Source organism: Panthera onca, chromosome D1 (genome assembly GCF_046562875.1).
Source record: "Panthera onca isolate mPanOnc1 chromosome D1, mPanOnc1 haplotype 2, whole genome shotgun sequence".
In the NCBI taxonomy this organism is placed as follows: domain Eukaryota; kingdom Metazoa; phylum Chordata; class Mammalia; order Carnivora; family Felidae; genus Panthera; species Panthera onca.
Window position 1 is genome coordinate 18,483,375 of NC_138348.1, and position 6,968 is coordinate 18,490,342.

Below are 6,968 nucleotides of genomic sequence, written 5' to 3' on the forward strand. Positions count from 1 at the left end.
CCCAGCGGCTCAGAGGCTCCTCCAAGACCGGAGCTGGGAGGGGCCTCGCGTCGGAGCCTTGGACCGCAGCCCCGCGCCTATTGTGAGCTCCCCATCTGAGGATCTCGGGGTTTCCTTGTCCCTGGGCCTCAGAACCCACTGGGGAGCGGCCTGTTTATGGCAAATGATGCCTGTTTGCTTTGATTTCTAGTTCAGACCCTGGGGCCACTACTGTGTCCCCATAAATTAAAGGCTGCGTATATTTGAGGGAATTAAGCAAGACTGTGAAGGCCTGGGAACGCCGGGGCCTTCGGAGAGGGCAGGCATGGCGTGTATCATGTCCACATCAAGGCGGGTGTCTCTGGACTTGGGGACCGGGGTGACACCGTGTCTGTTCTAGACCCACATACTGGGTAGGAAGAGAAACAACAAGGCTCCATGACCTCTTGTTCTTCCCTTCCCTTTTCCAGTCTTTGCTCAAACTTTGCTCCCTTCCAGGAGGTGCCCCCCCCCCCCCGCCCTCATCACACACCCCAAACTGAGGGAGGGTCTCAATCTTTCTTTCAGGGTCCCGCCCAGGATAAGCATAAGAATGTCCAGGATGCGCCTAGTCTCACTCTTCCATGCTTAATTTTTTTTTTTTTAATTTTTAATGTTTATTTTTGAGAGACAGAGCGTGAGCAGGGAAGCCGCAACGACAGAGGACCTAAAACGGGCTGTAAGCGGACAGGCTGACAGCAGTGAGCCCCATGCGGGGCTCCAACTCACGAACCCACGAGATCATGGCCTGCACCGAGGCTGAGCCTCAACCGACTGAGCCACCCAGGCGCCCTGATATTTTTTCTTCTTTTCATTGTGTTAAAATGCATGCAACATAAAATTTACCACCTAACCGTTTATTACTGTGCAGTTCAGTGGCATTAACTACTTTCACGGTGCTGTGTGGTTATGCCCACCATCCGTCCCCCTAACGCGTTCCATCCCGTCAGTCTGAAACTCTATGTACCCAAACTCCCCGTTCTCCCTTCTTCCCAGTGCCTGACAACCATCATTCCACTCTCGGGCTTTTTGATTCTGACCCCTCTAAGCACCGCGTGTAGGTGGAATCATACAATATTTTTGAGACTGGTTTATTTCGCCGAACATATTGTCCTCCAGGATCATCCGTGTTGTAGCATATTGCAGAATTTCCTGCCTTTTTAAGGCTGAATAATATTCCATTGTACGTGTGCACGTTCATTAGTAATCCATTCATCAGTCGGTACACACTTGGGTTGCTCCATGTTTTAGCTGTTGTGAATAATGCTGCTACGAACATGGGTGGGCAAATACTTCTTTGAGACCCTTCTTTCGGTTCTTTCGGGTATATACTCAAAAGTAGAATTGCTGGCTCTTGTGGTAATTCTATTTTTAATTTTTTGAGGAGCCTGCAGACTGTTTTCCATGGCAGCCATACCATTTAACATTCCCACCAACAAGGCACGAGGGTTCCGATTTCTCCACATCTTCACCAGCACTTGTGTTCTGTTTTGGGGCTTGTTTTCTGTTTTTGTTTTTGTTTGTGATAGTAGCCATTGTAATGGGTGTGAGGTGGTTTTGATTTGCATTTCCCTGATGATGAGTGACAATGAGCATCTTTTCATGTGTTTATTGGCCATTGGTATATCCTCTTTGAAAAACTGTCTCTTCAAGTCCTTTGCCCATTTTTGAATTTTTATTCCTTTGCTGCATTTAGGAGTTTCCTCTATATTCTGGATATGAAGCCTTTATCAGATGGATGATTTGCAAATGTTTTCTCCCATTCTGCGGGCGTGCCTTATCGCGCTACGGATGGTGTCTTATGAGGCACAAAATTTCCAGTTTTCATGAAATCCGGTTTGTCTAGTTTTGCTTTTGTTGCCTGTGCCTTTGGTGTCACATCCAAGACATCATTGCCAAATCCAGTGCCATGAAGCTTTGTCCTATGATTTCTTTCAAGAGTGTAACTGTTTCAGGTCTTATGTTTAGGTTCTCGATCCATTTTGAGTTACCGTTTATATACGGTGTGAGGTAAGGGTCCGGTTTTGTCCTTTCACATGAGGATATCCAGTTTTCCCAGCACCATTTCTTGGAAAAACTGTCCTCTCCCCATGAAATGGTCTCAGCACCCTTGTCAAAAAATCATTTGACTGTATGTGCAAGGGTTAATTTCTGGGCCCTCTATTCTATTCCATTGGTCTATATGTCTGTCTTTATGCCAACACCACAGTGTTTTAATTACTGTAACTTAATAGCAGGTTTTGAAATCAGGAAGTGTGAGCCCTCCACTTTCATTCTTTTTTAAGATTGTTTCCACCATCCAGGGTCCGGTCCTGTGCTTGATTTTATTACACATGTTATTCAACAAATACCTAGTAAGTCCTCACTCTTCGCTGTGTTCTAGGCCGTGGGGATTGGACGTGTCTAGCCCTAAGCTCTGGTGTGGTGGAGTTATGCCATGGGCAATGTCTGAGATAGGGCCCACAGCACAGCATTCCCATTTCACAGATCAGCAGAAGGAGGTTCAGCAAAGTAAAGCAACTTAGCTGCCAAGTCACAATGCTGGGGTGAATGGAGTCTGAAATTTCCAGCTTTCTGTCTCCCTCCCCCACCGCAACCAGCTTCTCTGGTCCTCTGTCCCCAGACAGCGGTGAAAGGAGGAGGGAGAGAACGAGGTAGGGCTGCTACTCCCTGGGACTCCGAGAGGGCCATCCGAATGTCTAGAGGGGGTCTTCCGGCAGTTTGCTGTCCTTGAGTGATAGAAGTTCCTTTCCAGCTCAAGGGACCTTTGACAAAGACTAACATCATTGTGTAAGATTTGGTGGCCACAGCTCAGAATTCCCTTGCCACTTTCACTCTATCCCTTCCTCACAACCTCTATCACTTATTTTCTTGGATTATGGAGATTTGTGGGCAAGACTTGACATCCTGGTTGCTCTTGTGCTCCCTGGAGGTGGCATCCCTGACATACTGTCTGTACCTTGCATGAGCCCAGCGCAGGGCCCAGCACACGTAGGAACTCCAAAAAGTTAGTGTGCAAAAGAAATGAGCACCGTCCTCCTGTGTCCAAAAGTGGCCTGGGCTGCCTCCATCAGATGGAGGCAACTTCTCCCCAGTGACCTGGTAAGGTTAGAAGATCTCAGGGCTGGCTGTGAACTTGAAGAGTACGGGTATACAACCTTTCAGGCTCCAGTTGAAAGGGTAGCACAGAGGCCTTCTTCAAAAGAAAACTGCCCACGTCCATCCCTGATGCCCGGGCACTCCCGAGAGCTGCAGGTCAAGGGGCTTCAGGTCTTGGGGGCACCCATCAGTGGGGACAATCCATGCAGGGGGACTGACACATACAACCCCCAGCATAGGGGGAAACCAAGGCCCAGAGAAGGGGAGTCACTTGGCTGAAGTTTTAGCCTTCATTTTTTGCCTCTCTGAGGCAAGCACTTTACATTCTTTTTTTTTTTTTTTTTTTTTTAATATTTATTCACTTTTGAGAGAAAGAGAGAAACAGAATACGAGCAGGGGAGGGCAGAGACACAGAATCTATTTGAAGCAGGCTCCAGGCTCTGAGCTGTCAGCACAGAGCCCGACACGGGGCTCGAACCCACGGACTGCGAGATCATGACCCGAGCTGAAGCCCAACGCTCAACCAACCGAGCCACGCAGGCGCCCCTACATTCTTGATAGTGTTTATCATGTACACATGGATGTACAACTCTCTCTTGGAGGCCCTGTTGTCAACTCTGTTGGGTATATACCCAAAGGAGAATCATTGGATCATATAGTAATTCCATTTTTTATTTTATGGGTAACCACCGTATGGTTTCCATAGGGCTTATACCACTTGACATTCCCTCCAGCAGTGGCTCATTCTGTCCCTCTGAGGTCAGCTCTGTCATCATTCTCTGTCACAGGTGTGCAGACTGAGACCTACCTGCCCAAGCTTGGAGGCTGGCTGCAGACCTGGTCTCCCGCCCCTCCCGCCATGCTGCCTGCTCCACACTGGGGGTGGCGAGTCCTGCTTCATGGGCTTACCAGCGGAGTTAAGGTAAGAGAGCCTGTGGAGCCCTGTCACACCATGCCAGGCCCAGGGTGATGCCCAATCAAGAGCCCTTTCTCCACAGGGAAGAAGCATCACAGAGTGCTTTTCAGTTTTTATTTTTGTATTTGTTTTATATCAAATATAATTTAATGTCAAATTGGCTTCCATAAACACCCAGGGCTCATCCCAACAGGTGCTGTCCTCCGTGCCCATCACCCACTTTCCCCTCCCCCACCACTCCCCATCAACCCTCAGTTGGTTCTCAGTATTTCAGAGCCTCTTATGGTCAACACTCAGATCCCAACGATGGCTGAATCCTTTTGCTGTTCCAAAGTTTCGGTGACCCATAGCGTACGTGAAGCAAAGTCTTAAGTGCGCAGCTCAGTGAATATTTGTTTGTATGCATTGGGATATCCATCCTTCAGATCAAGAAATAGAGTATTTCCAGCGCCCCAGAGAGTTCTCTCTGCCCCCTCCCCATTAACGCTCTCACAAAATGCTCTCAGTCATCAGCTGACAAGTATATACATACATCCACCCAGTAGGTGCCGGTTGCTATCGGTGGTGTTGTTATCGTCCTTAGCCCAATTGCCAGGACCTTCTGCCAGCTCAAGGCCACACACCGAAAGGCGGTGCCTAGGGCTGGTTCCATAAGTCAGTGAGGCACGTAATCCTATGTGGGGGACCTTGAAAGGCTACCATCAGCACCCTCAGCTCTTATTTTGGTACTTGAAGGATTTCCGGTCTCTGGAGTGTTCCCCGGGGAGATACCTGCACCTGGGAACGGACAAACTGTCCACTTTTGTGAGTGAAGCTCTTTCATTCATTCCCATTTTTCAGATTAAGAAACTGAGGCTATCTTGGAGTCCGTGAAGGTACCAGTTGCTGTGGCCCTTGGAGCCTGGTCTGAAACCAAAGTCCCCGAAGGTACCAGCTGCTTGACGGTCCCTGGGAGCTGTTGCCAGTAGGTCTATCTGTCTCATTTGGGTCAGAACAGTGCCCTGTGTGGACAGAGCCCCACCCCTGGCCCCCTCCCGAGATCACCATTCCAGGGAGTGGAGGGAGGCAAGGCCATTCTGCCAGGACACCCTTAGCTCCACACGGCTTGCCCTCTCTGCCACTCCAAAAGGCCTCACCCTCCCTGTTTCCCATCAACGCTTCAGCATGCACGAAATATTAGGAAAATAGGGCTGAGTATTAGGTAATGACTGTCCAATTTATTCTGACAGCAAGAACCAGAGGGAGGAAATTGACATTGGTGATTTTACTTAGGCCCTGACAACCTTAATTAATCTTTACTCCTTTCCCAGAAAGCAAGGGCCTGCTATGGCGGTGTGAGCTCAGGCGGAGTCCTCGAATGTGCTGACCACCCTTGGTGCGGACAAGGCCGCCAACTTGCGGAGCCCAGAAGGACCCAGCGTGGCTCCCAAACAGACCAGGAGCTCCTCCTGGGTCCCTCTAGCCGAGGCCAGCCTCTGTGTCCTCCTTAGCTCCTCCAAGGGAGGCAGAAAAAGCCAGAGAGCCTCTACCCACTTCTCAGAAGGTAAAACTGAGGCCTGGAGAGGGACCTCGTCTTGCCTAAAGCCCACTGTGAACCAGCCCCACAGTCCTCTAGCAACCCAGAGGGCACCACGCCTCAGCAGCAAGGTTGGCCATGTCCTGTCAGTGGCCTTCAGCGGACGCATCGAGGGCAACCCAGGATAATTTGAAACCCTAGGCTTCTGGTGCCATCCCAGAGACCGCTGCATGAGAGTGTGGGAGTGCAGGCCAGTTCTGCCAGGCCATGAAGGCAGGGCTGAGGCTCCCCCGCCAGCATCCCCACCCCGACTGCCCCACTGGGAGCTCCCCACTCCATCCCTCGATCATGCAACAAAAGCTTCACTTTCAGGGCCCCCCAAATGGGGTTTCGTGATTCTCTGACTTCTCAAACCAGCCCTGGGCACCACCCTTCAGTGTGTGTCTTTGAGCCGGCAGAAGGTTCTGGACATTGGCCCAAGGATGGTAACAGCAACGACAATAACAGCCAGCCCATATTGAGTGTATCCATGTGCTAAACCCCTTATTACCATGTAAGCCAGACAGTATTTGGGGTCCTTCATCACCTCTGTGAAGAGTGTACCATTATTAACCCTTTCCTCAGAAGTGGCCGCTGAGATTCGGTGAGGGTCGCTCAGTCCGCCAAGGTCCCCCAGCTGGTGTGGCAGAACTGGATCTCAAGGCCACTTCTGTCTGTCTTCCCAAGCTGACCGTCCTCCCACGTGGTCCCAGGGCAGGTGACACAAAGAGGACGGCCCTCCCTGACCTCACCCGAGCCTCTCCAGTCACTTTCCTTCCCAGCTCCCTGCACTTGGGCCTGGACTCTGTCAAGCACTGCGGAGGCTGGGCCCGCAGGGCCCTGCATACCTGTGGGCAATTAGGGAAGTCCCCTAGGGGTGGGTGACTCATCCCCCAGCTACGTGGGGGCGCTTCAGGGAGGCCAAGGGTGGGCCCCTCCTGCCTGTCCTCTCTAGTGGTGTTCTCCAAAGCCCCACGGTTCCCAGGCTTGGCACGGTTCCAGGACAGGAACCATGGAGAGGAGAGAATTGGACATTGCACCGGCCCATGCTACCCACGCTCTTTCCCTGTTGGGTCCCTTTACTGGTCTTATGAGCCCCAGTGTCACCCCATCCCCCATAAAATGGGGACATTTGCGCCGTCCCCATGGGGAATGTCCGGAGGCTCCAACCCCGGGACCGTGCAGTGTGCTATGTGCCCCAGGTACTCACGATAGCTTCGCTAACAAAAGTAGGTCATGTTGCCATCAATAGCCTTAACTAGAGAGGTTTCTGGATGTAACAAGAACAAAAACAAACAAACAAACAAACAAAAAACCCAGGCTTTGGATGCAAAAGGCGTGGGTTTGCATTGGGCCGTGCCCCTCACGGTCTGGGTGTTT

General features: G+C 50.9%; 1 long non-coding RNA gene across 1 annotated transcript; it reads left to right on the forward strand.

Annotated features, from left to right (window-relative positions):
* The first annotated feature begins 125 nt into the window (after positions 1 to 125).
* On the forward strand, positions 126 to 6,329 carry LOC132661670 (uncharacterized). The gene is made up of 4 exons (XR_009602346.2): positions 126 to 392; positions 3,906 to 4,039; positions 4,874 to 4,960; positions 5,344 to 6,329. It is a non-coding gene; the product is annotated as an uncharacterized LOC132661670 (long non-coding RNA).
* Positions 6,330 to 6,968: the final 639 nt, after the last annotated feature.